At 45.8% G+C, this 19,171-nt stretch overlaps 1 protein-coding gene and 1 pseudogene across 2 annotated transcripts in view; both read right to left on the reverse strand.

Moving 5' to 3' along the window:
• MAST4 (microtubule associated serine/threonine kinase family member 4) overlaps positions 1-19,171 on the reverse strand; it is a 742,993-nt gene that overhangs the window by 676,566 nt on the left and 47,256 nt on the right. The window lies entirely within an intron of this gene.
• Positions 6,305-6,388, reverse strand: LOC120925378 (annotated as a pseudogene).

The raw sequence follows: 19,171 nt of genomic DNA on the forward strand, positions 1-19,171 counted from the left end.
AGAGGGAGGCCGCCCCCTCTCTCTCCTGCACCGCCACTGAAATACAATACATAGATTCATGCATTTTACCGTTTACCGAGTTCTACAATAGTTACATAGTTAGTCAGGTTGAAAAAAAAGACACAAGGCCATCCAGTTCAACCACAAAAAACAAAATAAAAAACACAATACAATCCCATACACCCAACTCCATACCCACAGTTGACAATGTTAATAGAAAGGCAAGTGTCAGGAAAGGGTTCACCTGCTGGTGGCACTGTAGCTCTGAGATCTATAAACTACAGTTCTAGTGTCTACCAGTGGGTGTCCCTCAGCAGCCTGCTTCCTGTATATACTTGGTTTGGGCAGTTGTTCATTGTGTGTTACTATTTGTTTAGTTCTCTGGTTTGATTTACACCGTTTTGGTATATTGGAGGTGCATTTACATTTAGGTTGTTCATGCTCTGTGGCAGTCCACACATTTCTGGTCACACTTATACCTGACAACAAGCTTCTTCCAATTACCAAGGCGCCTAAAATAAAGAGTATTCAGGACTTCTTGCCAGTCAGACTGGCATCCATCATGAAAACCTTCCATGACTGAGGAAAGGGCTTCCCCAATTCCAGTGCTGGGTGGGAATCTACCACACAAAGTAGGAAGATCCATGACAGAGCTGTATCTAGTGTCAGGGCTATGTATTTCAATCTGTGAGATGGGTTCAGCGATGACTTATTTAGATTAAGGATCCAAGTAAAGCTCTCTAGAACCTGATCAGGGACAGGGAGGACTGCTCTTAAAAGATATTCCAGGTAAACCACAACATGAATCCCCTGAGCACGTAGAAAAGCCAAAACCAAGGCAAGCACAATGGTGAAGAGTGACATAGGTGGCCATGGAGAGGCCAAAAGGAAGGGCGACAAATTATGAATGCGATTTTTACAGCAAAATGCAGACAGTCTTGAGGCAGAAAGATGGCAATATGCCGGTAAGCATCCTCAGATGTCAAAAAGACATGGCCAGAAAGTCCCCTGGAAGGAAGGAGGTCATGCGTGAACTTTTATATGCACTACTTTCAAACCTGAAGGAATAATTCAAAAGTCTTCAAATCCAGATATGTCTGGTTCCACCTTTTGGTTTGAAACTTTAAAAAGATTTGAGTAGAAACCTTGAAAACCTTCTTCTGTTGGTACAGGGATAATAGCCTCTTTAAGGTGAACACGAGAAAGCAAACTGCCCATTGCAACGGGAAAAAGCATTGAGTTAGAAAGCATTAATAGGAGGAAGAGTGCAAAACTCCAGTTTGCGGCCCTTAAAAATGACCGGATTTCCAGGAGCCCAACAGACATCTCCCCACTCTGAGCAGTGGAGGTGCCCAATCACTGAAGAGGCTATGGAACCAGACTTCACTAGTCTTCAAAAGGGTAACCACTCAAGGAGTTTCCTGCATGGAAGTTGGGTTGACCAGCATTTAACCTGAATCCTGTATGTGTCAATATAGAGAAGAGCTCAGAATGGTGCTAGGATTTTGGATTATGCTCAGTCCAGCAATGGTCTGACGGACTGCCATAGAAGTAACCGTAGATTGCATTGGCAAGGCCCACCAAGTAAAATAAAGCCTCCAATTAACCCAGATTTTGAAAATTTTATTATTTTCCACAGGGAACAGGAGGGTCTTGTTAAGAGAAGAAATAGCAGGATCTACCACAAGAAGTGCCCAATTACATAGGATCATTTTGGGCAGAAAACATGTTGGGACTAGTAAATATATGTTCTGGATGTGACCAACCCCTATACAGGAAAGAATACCAGGGACCAAGAAGGTCTTGGCTGGTTTGGGGGAACTTAAAGTGGTTCTAAAACTTTTTTTTTTTTTTTGCCTTACCTGCAAGGCATAAAGTTTTTTATATACATGTTTTCACTAAAGTGGACTTTATTTATTCACATTGGTTTAGTGTTCTATTCTCTGTTTTGCCACTTGATCTAGGCACTTTTCACTTTTAAGTGATTATTTTTAGGCACCTTTCACTTCCAAGTGATTATTTCTCTCCATTAATTTTCACCGTTTACTCTCTTTTGACACCATTAGCTAGATTCAGGTAGAGTTAGGTCGGCGTAGATACGCCGACCTAACTCGGAATCTGCGCCGACCTAGGTTTAAGTGTATTCTCAAACAGAGATACACTTAAACCTATCTAAGATACAACGGCCTGCGCTGTCCTATCTTAGGGTGCAATATTTTGGCTGGCCGCTAGGTTGCGCTTCCATTGCGGTCGGCGTAGTATATGTAAATCACTAGATACGCCAATTCACGAACGTACGCCCGGCTGACACAGTACAGATACGCCGTTTACGTAACGCATTATCAGGCCTAAAGATATTCCATCAAATAGTTGGAATAGTAATGTTAAGTATGGCCGCCGTTCCCGCTTCGAAATTTTTACGTCGTTTGCGTAAGTCGTCCGTGAATAGGGATTTACGTCCATGTCGAAATCAATAGGCCCGTGCGGCAGACTTAGCCGCAATGCACACTGGGAAATGTAGGCGCAGTTCCAAAAAAACGTCAATCACGTTGGGTCAAGCCTAATTATCATAAAACACGCCCCCTCAGCCGAATTTGAATTAGGCGCGCTTGCGCCCGCCGCATTTACGCTACGCCGCCGTAAGTTAGGAGGCAAGTACTTTGAGAATACAGTACTTGCCTCTCTGACTTAAGGCGGCGTAGCGTAAATACGATACGCCGCCTTAAAGTTGCGGCGAGGACTGTGAATCTAGCTACATATGTTTATATTTTGGATGTATTTTTTCTTGAGCGCGGTATCACCTCCCATATATTAATTCACTATTGGTATACAGTGAACACTATTTAGATATCGCTGCTTAGATATATACACTTACCTTTGATCATTCACTATCTACTCACAGTAGCGGGAGAGATTATCACCCATTATAGGCATAACGTGCTAGTATGTATTGCATTATGTGACCTGAAATAAAAGTGTTCCAGCGTTGCAATTACTGGAGACAGCTTTCATCTATACTTAAAGCCTATAGCTTTTCATCTTCGTTTCGGGTTCGCGGCTACGGCTCTGACTGGACAGAGCCGCGATGACATCACACGCGTGGGAGCCACCGGTCACGGGCGGCTGTTCCTTCACAGTGCACAACTGGCTGCTAGGACAGTAAATATCTCCTAAACGGTGCAAGTTTAGGATATATTTACACTACCTATAGGTAAGCCTTAATATAGGCTTACCTATAGGTAAAACTTAAAGATGGAATGTACCTACTCTTTAAGGGATTCAATACGTAATATATTTTGGGAGATGAACAACCACACTGAGCAGAGGTTCATTAAGCGACACTTGGGGGATGTCCACAGGCCAAGTAGATCCAACAGAGGTGTGCCAATTTGAAAGTTAACTCGGACTCTGGTGGTTCCCAACTTATCTGAGAACTGTATGCAAGGCCGCTTATAGAAATCACAGGGCCCCGTACAGCCTACCTAACGTAGCCCCCGTGCACAAATTTCCAAACAAAAATCAAACAACCCCCTCTAAATTACCCCCCAATCTCTTCTCCCAGCACATATCCCCCCATTCTTCCTCCTCACACATATCGCCCTACCCAAATCCCCATTACATTTGCCAATGCCAACACAACCAGGAAGAGGTATGCTGTGTTTTGTTCTCCCCTCCTGTCAGAAGAGTGCTGGTCTTTATAGAACATGAGACCAGATCGCTCCTACTGTAGATTGCATAGCAATGTACAGACACACACAGACACACACACACACACAGACACACACACACAGCGCCCCCATTTCCTCCAAAGGCTGCTCAGTGCTCACCTCCCAGCAGCAACAAATGTGCATAGGGGGCGGTGTGTGTACAGTGCCATGCGATCTACAGTAAGAGCGATCCGGTCTCATGTACTGTAAAGACCAGCGCTCTTCTGACAGGAGGGGAGAACAAAACACAAAACACAGCACACCTCCCGCTGGCACTTCTTCTCTCACCGCTCCAAGCTGCTGTCTCCTCATTCCAGCTGTGAGTGCGGGCGGAGAGGGGGCGGGGGAAGCAGCTCAGCAGCGGCCAGCCGGGGGGGGGGGGGCATAACAACCCACTCCGGCATCCCCTAAATCCAGCCCTGTGTCTCTCACCTAGCAGCCGAAAGCTGCGGGAGCGAGATGGAGAGAAACCGGCTTTTAGTTGCTGCGTGTGAGACGCTGTCATTCTTTATTCTCTGCTCCACCGATCCTCCTGCTGTCCGGGCCCCCTACAGGAGGGCTGGTGACCCCCCCCCCCCCCCCCCCTTATCAGCGGCCCTGACTGTATGGCTAAGGTGCAGAAGATTGATAGAAGAGTTGTGTTGGAATACCCACTTCCAGAGAAAGATAGAGTAAACCAAGAAGATAAGCTTCTGTTAGTGAACAAAACAAGCCCAACACTAGCAAAAAACATGGGCTAGCTCAGAGGCGGAATGGTTGTATAGAGCAATGTGCCTGCAGCTTTTGTTTTACAAGTTTCTAATCACCTGAAGGCATTTAAGGTGTCCGTGTCCTGTACGATTAGGAAAAAGATTTACAAAATGTTTTTTTTATATCTCAAAGCAAATAAAAAAGGTATTTAAAGTTTCAATTAAAAAAACACATTTTTCGGTCAACTCTTAAACATTTGTTCCAATTGGACCCCCTGTGTGACATGGCAGCCTTTCTCTGGACCAAGACATTCTCACAAACCGCACTCAGCAGCACTCTTGGCAGAAGCTACTCTAAAGGGGTTCGCCACAGGTAAAATACAAGTCTAGAACACAATACATCTAATATGAATTAGTGTAACAAACGAGAAATTAAACATATGCAATACCCCACCGATTCTAAAGGGAACATTACAACAGCTGATGCAATAAACGTTTTAAAAATATTTTTAAAGCAAATAGCTGTGCCTGCCAATACAAACACGCTGCAGGAAACTCCAGGTTCTAGTTGTCTTTTTTGCAAACTTCCCCCTGCAGTTCTTAAGTCAATGGCTCTCAAGTCACTTATTAATAACACTTACTCCTAACATTAAATTTTTTCGTCACTGGAATTTCAGAGCAACTGTGCAGTATATACAAGAACATGCATACAGCAGAATACATTGTTAACTGTAAATGGTTACAGTCTAAATCAGGCTACAGATAACTGCAAATAATGTTTTGCAAGAATATACAAAAAGAATGGAATTGTCCAACCCAACCTCCTTCAGCCTGCGACTCCAATGATAGCTTTATTAAAACAATAAACGATCCTCCTCTTCTGTGTTCCCCATCAGCACTCTGGCTCTTCCCCCTTCCACGAATACCTCTAGAAAGCCACTTGTCAAGGAGGGTACTTGTGCAGGCTCGCTCCCGAGCCCTGCTGCAGGTGTCTTGACACAGACAGCCAGGTTTTGCTCTGCTGCAATCATAGCATTGGATTGACAGCAGAAAGAGCCAATCTGCACTCTAAGGGAGAGAGCCACTGCTCTCATGCACATTGCTGGATCAAGGGCAGGCTCAGTCAAGTATAAGGGAGGGCTGGGGGGATCCTGCAGCACAGAAGATTATTACCTTGATGTAGAGCACCACTTTAAGCCAAGGAACACGTTTTCAGTAAATGGTTCTTAGCCAAACTCTTTAAGGTGGTATTAATCCCAAAACCAAAAAATGTTATACTGTATATTGCATACTGTTATACTGTATATGGTATACAGTTTACCAATCCTTAGATGCAGTGGCTTTGTTAGGTTTCCCCTGGTGATCTGCTCAGTAACAAATCACCTGCATTATAAAAATAAATAAAAAATAATCCAGGATGAACGAGCACAAGAGCATATTTGGACAGCTGCATTGTCACAGTTGGGGGGTGGAGGGTAGTGTGAGATATGCTAGCAGATTCAAATACACCAGTGTCCCTGATCACCGCCAAGCCAGTCCCAGTGTCCCTGATCACCGCCACATCACCAGTCTCAGTTTTACCTGACCAGTGCAAGTCAGCAGCAGTGTTCCCGATTGCTGCCACACTAGTTCCCAGTGTCACCAGACCAGTGCAGCCAGCAATAATGTGCCTGATCACCACCAGTGCAGTGTTGCCTCCGTCTGCCACCTGTACTTATGTCGTCTGTTTATTTACCATGTTTTTGCCTGTGGCCTGGATCGATCTTTTTGCCCATTTGCCGACCATGTCTCTGCCTGCAGACTGAACTGACACATCATGTCCGACTATGTTCCTGTGAGACACCAGTCCCAACCATCCCCTGCAGGCAACTGCATTCCTGAAACCACAAGGATTATTATTATTATTTTTTTTATGAAGAGTTTCACAAATTTTTGTTTGTCATCCTTGTGCAGGGTCCATGTTAATCTTCTCTGTATCATTACATATTTAATTTTATTTTTAAGTATATGTGCTGCCGAAGCAAGCACTGTTCTTCTCTTCAGCCTCCAGTACCTTCCTGGTCAGTGAACATACTCCTGGGGGAAACTATTTACCAGTAGGCTATGCCTGCTTGGTTTATAGGAACTGGCATTGCTATAGGTGATGCTACACCAAGCTGTATTCCCTGATCACTCGTATAGAAGCAACCATTACAGATACAGTGTGTGGTACATAATCCGTCCAAAAAGTGAAAAAAAGAGATTTTTAATACAGCTTACCTGTAAAATCTTTTTCTTGGAGTACATCACGGGACACAGAGCGACATTCATTACTATATGGGTTATATGGAGTACCTTCAGGTGATGGACACTGGCAATCTCAAACAGGAAGTGCCCCTCCCTATATAACCCCCTCCCATAGGAGGAGTACCTCAGTTTTGTAGCAAGCAGTATGTCTCCCAAAATGGTCCCCATAAGAGGGGTGGGAGCTCTGTGTCCCGTGATGTACTCCAAGAAAAAGATTTTACAGGTAAGCTGTATTAAAAATCTCTTTTTCTTTATCGTTACATCACGGGACACAGAGCGACATTCATTACTATATGGGATGTCCCAAAGCAATGCTTACAATGAGGGGAGGGAGAACATCTCCAAGACAAAAGGATTTAATTTAGAGAATACTCAAATCATAATAAATCCAACTTAGTTGAGAAAAATAATCTTAAATTTAACTCAAAAAAGAGGAGCCCCCGGAATCCGAGGGTCTCAAACTGCAGCCTGCAGCACTGCCTGCCCAAAGGCTGTATCAGAATTCCTTCTTACGTCCAACTGGTAGAATTTTGTAAACGTGTGGACAGAAGACCAGGTTGCCGCCTTGCAAACTTGAGCCATAGAGATCTGGTGGTGTGCTGCCCAGGAGGCGCCCATGGCCCTAGTAGAATGAGCCTTTAATGATACTGGAGGAGGCAACCCTTTCAAGCCGTAGGCCCGAGTGATTAATTGCTTAATCCACCTAGAAATGGTGGACTTTGCAGCTGCCTGCCCCTTCTTGGGCCCATCCGGTAATATGAACAGCACATCTGTTTTCCGGATCTTCTTTGTAGCTTTAAGATAGGCCTTCATGGCCCTGACGATATCCAAGGTATGCAGCAACCCTTCCTTTCTGGAAGTAGGTTTAGGGAAGAAGGATGGTAATACCAAATCCTGGTTCAAATGAAAACTGGATATAACCTTCGGTAGGAAGGAAGGATGAGGGCGGAGAACGACCCTGTCCTTATGAAAAATAAGATATGGTTCCTTACAGGATAAGGCCGCCAGTTCCGATACTCTTCTTGCGGAAACTATGGCGACCAAAAATACTAACTTCCTTGTCAGTAAAACCAAAGGAATTTCAGCCAACGGCTCAAACGGTTGTTTCTGTAAACTTGACAGAACAAGGTTTAAATCCCACGGGCAAAGCGGGGATTTAACTGGAGGTTTAATACGTAAGACCCCTTGAAGGAAGGTCTTAACCAGCGAGTGGGTGGCCAGCGGCCGCTGAAACCACACTGACAGAGCAGAAATCTGTCCCTTGATTGTGCTTAATGCCAATCCTTTATCCACTCCTAGCTGGAGAAAACTTAAAACTCTATCAATGGTGAATTTGCGAGGAAGCCATAGCTTGGACTCACACCAACCTACATAGGCCTTCCAGACCCTGTGATAAATCACCCTAGAGACCGGTTTCCTGGCTCTGATTAGGGTAGAGATTACTTTCTGAGACAGACCCCTACCCCTGAGAATCAGGGATTCAGCTTCCAGGCCGTCAAATTTAGATGCCGTAAGGCAGGGTGGAGGATCGGACCTTGCGATAGCAGGTCTGGCCGTAGAGGAAGAGTCCAAGGGTCTCCCACTACCATCCTTAAGATTAGTGAGTACCATGCCCTTCTGGGCCATGCTGGAGCTACCAGGATGACTGGTATGTGCTCCACCCTGATCCTGCGCAGCAGGCGGGGTAGTAACTGAAGCGGGGGAAACGCATAAAGAAGTTTGAACTGATGCCAAGGGCAAACCAGCGCATCGGTTCCGCAGGCCATCGGATCCCTTGAGCGGGACATGAACCTGTCTAGCTTCTTGTTGAGTCTCGATGCCATGACATCCACGTCCGGCACTCCCCATCTTTGGCAGAGTGCTTGAAAGATTTGTGGATGCAGAGACCATTCCCCCGGCCATAGAGTCTGGCGGCTTAAGAAGTCCGCCTGAAAGTTGTCCACTCCGGGAATGAATATTGCCGATATGCAGGGCACATGAGCCTCTGCCCATAGGAGAATCAAGCTCACCTCTCTGAGCGGCTTGACTCCTGGTTCCCCTTGGTGATTTATGTATGCCACAGCCGTGGCATTGTCTGATTGAATTCTCACCGGGAACCCCTGCAATTTTGACGTCCAAGCCCTGAGGGCTAGTCGAGCAGCTCTGAGCTCCAAGATGTTGATGGGCAACTGCTCCTCTAGCTTTGCCCAAGTACCTTGGCGAGTGCAACCATTCAAAATTGCTCCCCAGCCTGTCAGGCTGGCGTCTGTGGTCACTATCTTCCAAGCCACTGGGCTGAAAGATCTCCCCTTCAGTAGGTTCTGAGGGTCTGACCACCAACACAGACTTTGCCGGACTCTTGATGAGAGCGGCAACGGGATATCCAAGGCCTGTGGCCTTCTGCTCCATGCTGACAGGATGGCTGCCTGCAGGATGCGAGTGTGACTCTGGGCGTATGGTACCGCCTCGAATGTGGCCACCATCTTGCCTAGTAACCTCATACATAGGCGAATAGTCGGTTCCTTTTTGCTTAGAACCAGTAGGATTAATTCCTTGATGGCTTTGACCTTCCTCAGAGGTAGAAACACTCTTTGTTGTTCTGTGTCTAATCTCATGCCGAGATATTCCAACTGCCTTGTGGGCAGGAAAGCTGACTTTTCTCGATTTAGGACCCAGCCGAACTTCGAGGTATTGGACCGTGAGGGCCACTGCTCGCTCCAAGCCGGGAGACGAGTGATCTATGACTAGGAGGTCGTCCAGGTATGCTAGGATCGTGACCCCTTGGATCCTTAGTTTGGCTAGGATTGGAGCTAGGACCTTCGTGAACACCCGGGGGGCCGTAGCCAACCCGAAGGGAAGTGCCACGAATTGGAAGTGACGCGAAGCCACCATGAAGCGTAGATATTTTTGATGTGGCTGATAAATTGGAACATGAAGGTAGGCATCCTTTATGTCTATGGACGCCATGAAGTCGTCCTTTTGGAGTGTGGCAGCTGCTGACCGCACGGATTCCATCCGAAATGAGCGGATCTTTAGGTATGCATTTACCATCTTTAGGTCCAAAATTGGCCTGACATCTCCATTGGACTTCGGGATGATGAATAGGTTGGAGTAGAAACCTAGTCCCTGTTCCAGGACTGGTACCTCTACTATTACTTCCTGGGAAAGTAGATGATTTAATGCCGACATTAATGCGGCTCCTTTCTCCGGATCGTTTGGAATCCTCGACTCCTGGAAATGAGGAGGAGGAAACTTTAGGAAATCCAATTTGTAGCCCGTGGCCACGGAAGACCGTACCCACTCGTCGGGAATGCTGGCTTCCCAAACCTCTGAAAAGAGTCGCAGCCTTCCCCCCACCTTCGTGGGTGGGGGCGCCCCTTCATAAGGGCTTGGGGGCTGGTTTTGCTGGTTTGCGAAACCACTGCTTTCTGCCTCTAGCAGCCTGTCCTTGAGACTTGCTGTTGAAGCCGAAGTTTGCTTTCGCAGGAGGCCGTCGATACTGTTTGGCATTAGAGGGCCCCTGCCCAGGGGAGTACTGTCGTTTAAACGCAGGCCCCTGAAACTTCTTCTTAGTTGGCAAGAGAGTACTTTTGCCGTTTGAAATGGTCTGAATGTATTTATCTAGGTCTTCTCCGAAGAGTCGTCCTCCATAGAAGGGAAACCCTACCAGGAGCTTCTTGCATGGGGGCTCGGCCTCCCAGCTCTTTAACCATAAGAGTCTTCTCATATGGATAAGGGATAACGATAAACGTGACGCTTGCTGGATAGAATCCTTAATTGCGTCTACTGTAAAACATATGGCCCTAGGGACATCCGAAAATTCTTCTGCCTGCTGGGCAGGAATAAGTTTAAGCATCTGCTTAACTTGATCCGATAATGCTTGAGCAACCCCAATCGCAGCCACCGCTGGCTGTACTACTGCCCCTGCCGTAGTGAAGGAGTTCTTAAGTAGTGCTTCCAAGCGTTTATCAACTGGATCCTTGAATACCTGTATGTTTTCTACAGGGCATGTTAACGACTTGTTAACACATGAGATGGCTGCGTCCACTGCAGGAGTAGCCCATTTCTTGGAAAATTTATCTTCCATAGGATATAGGGCAGAGAATCTTTTAGGTGGTAAGAAGATTTTATCTGGCTTGTTCCAATCTTGGAACAAAACTCCCTCTAATAGAGGGTGGATCGGAAACACTGCATTGCTTTGAGGCGCCCTCAGTGAGCCCAAAGCTGAAACCGTTGATACCTGGAGATCTGGTACTGGCAAGTTGAATGCATTATGGACCAACTCCGTTAAGGCTTGAATCCACCAGCCCTCCCCTTGGGAGACTGCTCCAGACTCCTCTGTATCCGGATCTTCGATCCCTGAACCTACTTGGTCCTTGTCCAAGAGATCGTCCAATTCCCCTGAGGAAAGGACCTCCTCTTCTGAGGGTCCACGCTCGGGCGACGGAGATCTAATCCGTTTACTGCCCCGCATAGCTGTGGCTATCATCCCGATGGCCCCAAGGCTCCCTGAGGGGAAAGCTTTGTCCGAGACCTCAGACTCTCTGGGGGAATCCCCACCTCTTGTACCCTCTGACCCGGATGCCATGGTACAATACCGAGGTACACCTGCTACCTATTGGTACTTGGAACTATAAAAGTTAATTGCCCAAACACCTGTTTGGGGGATAAAAAATGCTTCCTCTCCCCTAGATGACTTTTTTTTTTTTTTTTTTTTCAAATCCAGGAAAGAAAAATCATTCTGTCCCCCTGAGTAGTATTGCAAGAAAAACTATGAGATGGAAAGAAACAGCCTATTTCTAGGCTTGAAAACAGTCTTCTGAAGACTGCAATATTCTTTTTGGCCACTGTGTGTCCTTGGCGCCCCGTGCTGCCGCTCTGGTCTTTCCTCCCCAGTTCCAATGTATCGAATGCTGTTTGGAACGAAAAAGAAAGGGCCGCCCCTTCCTTAAACCACTGACCCGCCCTTCCCCCCTCAGCTAAACGGCGCGAATTGCGCCTATAACACGTGAACGCGCGCGCCCGCCGATGGGGGGGGGGGGGGGGTTGGGGGGAAGGGAGCCTCTCTGCTCCAGCTGGAACCACGAGGAGGTCAGCGTTTTGCCTGCTTAGCAGGCTCTGAGGAGGAAGACTGATGGAGCATCGCCTGGAGGCTTGCAGGTAAGCATAGCTCTCTGACACACACATACATTTTATATTACACAGGCCCTACTCAAATGCTTTTCCAACACTACAAGGGAGGTCACTTCTTATGGGGAAAAAATACACATAGAGCCATCCTATCATTAAGACATGTGACTAGTTTGCCAGATGCAGCGCATAACTTTAGGCATGTCCCCTGTGACCCCCCAGAAAAAACCTGCTAAGAACCAAGTTCCGCAAGTTTTCCCCTCACTTACCTGCTCCATGCCGCAGGACTTTGCCAAGCAAGAGGCCCAATCTTCCCCCATCTCCGTGGGGATGTCTAGACCTTCAGGCCCTGGGTTCCTATGAAGGATCCACTGTCCTGGGCCCATATAGCACTCTGGCAACAGAAACATTAGGCACCCAAAGGTTTCTAAGTTCTGGGCCCAGGGTCCAGCTCTCTAAAAAGAAAAGCATTATGGGCTATACCCCAAGGGTTTGGGGTCCGGTTACTGACCACTTTAGCGCTGAGGCCTTTGGACAGAACCGGTTAGCTCACCTAAACCATGACCAACACCTAAGACACTGGCGTAAAAACTGAGGTACTCCTCCTATGGGAGGGGGTTATATAGGGAGGGGCACTTCCTGTTTGAGATTGCCAGTGTCCATCACCTGAAGGTACTCCATATAACCCATATAGTAATGAATGTCGCTCTGTGTCCCGTGATGTAACGATAAAGAAAAGTCACACATGTGGTATCACCATACTTAGGAGTAGTAGAATGTGTTTGGGGTGTAACCATGTATGCCTATGCTGTGTGAGAAATATCCTATTAAAATGTATAACTTTGTGTAAAAGAAAAAAGGAATAATTCCATATGTTTTTTTCTCTTTCTGCATTTTCCAAAAATGTGTTGGAAAAAAATAAGTCTTTAAAAGACTTACCATGCCTCCTAAAAAATACATTGGGGTGTTTGCTTTGCAAAATGTGGTTAGGAAATTAAATGCATAAACTATTCCCCTAGAATGCCTGAAGGTGCTCCTTGGATTTTGGCCCCCCTATGTGGCTAGGCTGTGAAGTGTTATCACATGTGTGAGTGTTTCATATTTAAGAGGAGCAGCAGAATATGTTTTGGGGTATATTTTTAAGTACGCCTATGATGTGTGTTAGACATCCCTCATTGATTGACAAGTTTGTTTTAACATTTTCTTTCCTAATTTTTTTTAGGTTTCTACTGTCCTGGCACTCCAGGGCTTCCTATAATGTGTTTGGTAGTTAGGAATCAAGATGTCCAATTTATGCTCCTTGAAAGCCTAAATGCGCTTCATGGATTTTGAGCCCATCTATGCATTTAGGTAGTGAAAAATAGTTTCACCTCGTGTGGTATCCCCATACTCAAGAGACATAGTCAAATGTGTTTTGGGGTGTCATTATATGTATGCCTATGTTGTGTGTGAGAAATAAGTTGCGAACAAAAAAAATGTATTTTCTTAATTTTCCACAAAATTGTGACAAAACAAAATTACAACGTCAAAAAAACTCAAGATGCCGCTTGCTAAAAACCTAGGACTGTCTACTTTCCAAAAAGGGGTCATTTGTACTGTCCTGGCATTTTAGGGGCCAAGAAAATTAGATAGTACATCAGGATTGATCAATTAGATAAAAATACAATAGTTTGTAGACCAACTTCCACAGACGAAATATACACTGATTTGAGTTATTTTTTACCAAAGAAAATGTAGCATTATGCATTTGGCCTAAATTTATGAAGAAAGCTTATTTGAAGAATTTTATAAACTTTTTTTTTTTTATTTTAATTTTGGAATTTTTTCCACATAGATAGCTTGTATACAGCTTATGTGTTGCTTATATCCCTTAAAGAAAGCTCAGTCTCGAATAAAATAAAAAATGAACTTTACTTTGGGTACAGTGCTGCATGACCGAGTAATTATCTAAAGTGGAGCTCCACCCCAAAAAGGGGAAGACCTGCTTATTTGACCCCTCCCCCATCCACTGGCACATTTGGTACCTTTTGAGGGGTAGGGTAGGGTGAGCAGGTACCCGCTCCCTCTCCTAGCTGATTTCGCTGTGGTCAAGTCAGAAGGTAGTTTGGCCCTCTCCTCCTTCCCCGCTGCCGGGCCATTCAGGAAGTGCAGCACGCTTCACTGCCAGTTTCCTTTAGAGGAGATGGCAGGAAGGGGGTGAAAGTGTCTGGTATTGAAGTGGTTAATATCAGCACAGCTGTGCGGGTCTTTACCTGCTCAGCTTAGTCACTTATTCATGAAGATTTCTGAATAAAACTACACATCACATCTACCACCACAGCAGTAACCCATCTTCTTTACGGCAGGAGAAAAGATCCTCATTTGATTGTCCATGTCACTTCCTGGGTGACACAGCCTCTTCCTACTAGCTTTCCAGCAGTGGGGTTCTCTCAGGATACAGAAGCTCCATGAAGTCATGATGATGAAGAGACAACTGGTAGGCACAGACACAGACTCCAGTTCCAAATCCACCAGTTGCCCCCCCCCCCCCCCCAAAAGCACTCAGGAAAGGGACATGCAAGGCAGATTTAGGGGAAATAATTATTTTGATAATAAATGTGTCCGGTTAACGGTTTGCAATGGAATTTTTCTTGTACGTGTTATGCTTCTGCAGATGGGAGAATCTTTTTTTTTTTTTTTTTTAAGTGTATTTTTGTGCTTGTACCCGAGAGTGGAGCCGGACTGCAGGAGTTGGGAGTAGGCAGGCCTCCCCCAGAGGCAATCTGCCACCTTTCTCCATGCCCCGGGTGGCAATGGCGGGTGTGTGAGGGGGTCCTCCCACACAGCCTGCCCTACCTGCTCCGCTTTGACGCCCAACGGGGCAGAGGGACACCCTACAAGGGAGTGAGAGGATATAGCCCGCTCAACCAGCCCCGTTAGTCCTTCGCCTCTCTTTTTAGAGACCGCGTGGTCAAAGTGCTTGCATGTTAACTCAATCTCGAGTGCGTGTAAGTGTGGTGGTTTTTGTGGGAGGGGGGTGGGCGTACTAAGCGCAGGCTTACCTCGCATAGCACACCCACCGGGAGCCGGGAGAATCTTGTTTGAATCAGAAGTAATATCACCCAAAACTACAAAATAATTGTGGAATTCCCCAGGGGGGCAAGTAACCTGCATTCTTCACTGCCATGTTTACTAGGAGGCCCTAACACAGCAGTTTCGTAACAGACTGGACGATGGCATCCAATAGAGAGTGAAAAATACACAATATATGCCAGTTAGTACACGGAGGAGAGGAGGCAGTTTCTTCAGTACTTTGCTGCAGTTCCCCCACAGAACCACCCACAAATTGGGCTTCAATCTTAGGCGAAGCTGGCAGCCAGTACAAGCAAAGAGGTGCACACCAACAGGTCCTTTGTGGGATTTAACAATTTTGACATTCTGCAATAACTCTCTTTTGCCTCTGATGGGCAAATCTTTATCGTAATTGGACTTTTTGTATTATGTTGTACGACATGGGACAAATCCTGTTTGAAGATGGAAGAATTGGGTGAATCCTCTAAAAAAATAAAATAGAGCTTAAATGCTGTAAAATTCAGGTGGACAAGTGTCCAAAAAAAAAAACAACTTAACAATTTGAGGTCTTTAACTACAGTCGGAAGATAAAGTTCGGATTCCAAATAATGCACAAAGAATGAATAAAAAAATTAAATTACCACGCATTCAAGTTGTGTACCACAAGATACACATGCCTATAAATATGGAAAGCACAGGACATTCACAAGTCCTCACCTCGAAGGACCCAAGTTCACACCTCTGCTCTCCAAGCACCAAACAGAACCATCATGCAGAAACGGTACCATAGCACTGCCTGGGGATCCTCTTTAAACTACTGAGGCTTCCACTGTAAATGGAATAGGAAAAACGGATACAATTTTTTTTTTTTACTTCTCTTGCCAGTTCTATGTGACCTGAAGCAAGCTGTTCTCTTCCTTGTGTCTCTGTACAAAAAACAAACAATATCATTTCCAGGACTTCATGTACTCAGGCACTCAGAGAATATATAATGAAAATTAGGCAGCACATGAGCTTAACAAGCTGTGGACATCCACAGCCTGAATATCAATTATATTACAGAATATAAGAACACAAATTATGTGTAGAAAATGGGGGGGGGGGGATGTTCCAATTTTTCAGGGTAGTTTGTCACCTTTAAAGCGGATGTGCCATGGGAACAAAATATTAAAAGCCAGCAGCTACAAATACTGCAGCTGCTGACTTTTAATATTAGGACACTTACCTGTCCTGGAGTCCAGCGCCGATCGCAGCAGAGCACGAGCGATCGCTCGTCACTCTGCTGCTCCCCCCGCCATCCACGCTGAGGGAACCAGGAAGTGAAGCGCTGCGGCTTCACTGCCCGGTTCCCTACGGCGCATGCGCGAGTCGCGCCCGCCGATTGGCTCACGCTGTGTGCTGGGAGCCGAGTGTTCCCAGCACACAACGGGCGACAGACGGGATGTGACGGAATGCCCGTCTTTTGCCCGTAGCGTGTGGCCGGAAGTGGGTGCAAATACCTGTCTTTAGACAGGTATCTGCACTCCCCTCCCCCCTGAAAGGTGTCAAATGTGACACCGGAGGGGGGGGGAGGGTTCCGATCAGCGGGACTCCACTTTAGGGTGGAGAACCGCTTTAAAATGCAATTAGCGCAGGTCATACAATGTGCGAATTATGTCTGGTTCCTAAGGAACCAGCTCAAATTTCTTTAGCGGTTGGCCTTGCTGTTCCTCACTCACCCGACATACTTTCATAAAAAAAAAAATATATATATATAGATAGAATGAGCTAGGCAGAAAACTTGGCCAAACAGCATCCGAATTCAACTTGATGCAGCCACAGCTCGGTATTCTGACAGCTAGTGCCAGCGGCTGTCAAATGGAAAAGCCCAGCAGCAGGATTCAGTCGCGCTATATAGCACTGTTGGAGGAATCTGTTAGATTGCACGTATCAGTATATGGGTCTAAACCTGCAACTTCTGCAATTTCTCGCTGTGCCACCAGGGATGCTGGACAGCTCCCTGCCCGAATTCCTTGGACAATCTTGCCTTTTGCCTTGTTTCTAGTAAACCTTGAATCCTTTGCTCCTCCCATGAAGCCTTGTTTCTGCACTTCCTGTTTGCCAGGTTGTATAGAGCTCACTCAAGCCAATATCTTGCTCCTTGCATGCCTACTGCTGTCCTTATCTTTGCTACCACTAATTATTGACCCTTGGCTTGTTCAACTACTTTTCCATCTGACCCCACACAGCTACTACTTGTAACTGACCTTTGTCTTGTTTACCGACTATGCTTCTGCTCTATTCCTACCCGCTATATCCGACTACCGGACCCCCGGTTTGCTCACCTGCTGGTGGAGCGATGCTGTGGACTGCAGCCTGATACTAGTATAAAGCAAAACCCATCTCCACCATCAGGAGCTCTAGTAAATACTGGCTAGTACTTGGACCCAATGCCTTGGGTGAACCCACATCATATGGTAGAAGAATGTGCCTGTATATTTCCTGCTGGCTCTCTATTGCTATAGCAATTGGAATTCGAGCGCCTTATTCTAGACCAAGACAGCAGGCTAAAATCGGGGGGGGGGGGGGGGGGGGTAAAGGTATGGCCAGCCTTAACCCTAGAACTGCACAATTAATCGTTAAAAAATCGTGATCTTGATTCAACCCCCCTGACGATCTCCAATGCAGAGTTTGCTGATTTTTTTATATAACAAGTGGAGAGACTTATCTGCTCACTCAGCTGTCAAAAGAAAATATCCGGGCAGTCTGCCAAGTTCTTAACAGGAAACATTGTAACTAATGCTTCCTTCTTAGAAGAAAGGCCCCTTTCAGACGTACAGATCCTGTGAGGAATCGTACATTTCTTATCCGCTTGCAGCAGATGACAGGGTGGTCCCTGCACAATGACCGCCCTGTCAGATCTCCGCTCCCCTTTATGGGGGGGGGGGGGGGGTCGGATGAACACAGACCGTCCAATCCAATGACGGAGGAAAAAATAGGATTTTCCTCTGTCTGCAAAAATCGGACCATAGCGAGGACTGATGAAATTGGGCGTCAGCGGATGTTCATCTGCTATCCCATAAGGATACATGCATGTCTGTACTTCATCCAAAAACGGATGGATGAAATACGGACACACTGTCCGCATGTGTGAAAGGGCCCAAAAGGGATAAACTGTGTGTGTGTGTAAAGAAAAAATCCAGGCAGCCTGCCAAGTTGGTAACATGAAACATTGTAACCAACTTCCTTCTTAGAGCAAACTTGTGTGTGTAAATGCAGGAAGTTTAACCAGTTGCCGACCAGCTGCCGCAGTTTTACGGCGGCAGGTCGGCTCGGCTGTGTGAAATCATGTAATATTACGTGATTTCGCATTTCAGCCACTAGGGGCACGCGCCCCCTGCTTGTCCCTGGTGCCGTCGCACGTGCCCGGCGGGCGCGATCACCGCCGTGCACCCGTGATCACTCATTACAGAGCGAAAACCGGGAGCTGTGTGTGTAAACACACAGCTCCCGGTCCTGTCAGGGGGAGAAATTACTGATCGCATGTTCATACAATGTATGAACAGCTGTCATTTCCCCTAGTCAGTCCCACCCCCCCTTCAGTTATAACACACGTAGGGAACATATTTAACCCCTTCCTCGCCCCCTAGTGTTAACCCCTTCCCTGCCAGTGACATTTTTACAGTAATTCATGCATTATTATAGCACTGATCGCTATAAAAATGCCAATGGTCCCAAAAATGTGTCAAAAGTGTCCGCTATAAGGTCACAGTACCGATAAATATTGCAGATCGCTGCCATTACTAGTAAAAAAAAAAAGTTATTAATGAAAGTGCCATAAAACTATCCCCTATTTTGTAGACGCTATAACCTCTGGGCAAACCAATTAATAAACGCTTATTGTGATTGTTTTTTACGAGAAATATGAAGAATACGTATCGGTCTAAACTGAGGAAAGATTTTTTTTATATATTTTTGGGGGATATTTATTACAGAAAAAATAAATAAAAAATATTCATTTTTTTTTTCAAAATTGTCGCTCTATTTTTGTTTATAGCACAAAAACTAAAAACTTGCAGAGGTGATCAAATACCACCAAAAGAAAGCTCTATTTGTGGGAGAAAAAAAAAAGGACGCCAATTTTGTTTGGGAGCCATGTCGCACGACCGCGCAATTGTCAGTTAAAGCGACGCAGTGCCGAATCGCAAAAAGTGGCCCAGTCATTGACCAGCAAAATGGTCCGGGCTGAAGTGGTTAAAGTCCAAAGATTTATCTGACACTTGTTTAAGTTAAAATCAATATTTTACTAGAAAATTACTTGGAACCCCCAAACATTATATATATTTTTAG

This window comes from Rana temporaria, chromosome 1 (assembly GCF_905171775.1).
Source record: "Rana temporaria chromosome 1, aRanTem1.1, whole genome shotgun sequence".
NCBI lineage: Eukaryota > Metazoa > Chordata > Amphibia > Anura > Ranidae > Rana > Rana temporaria.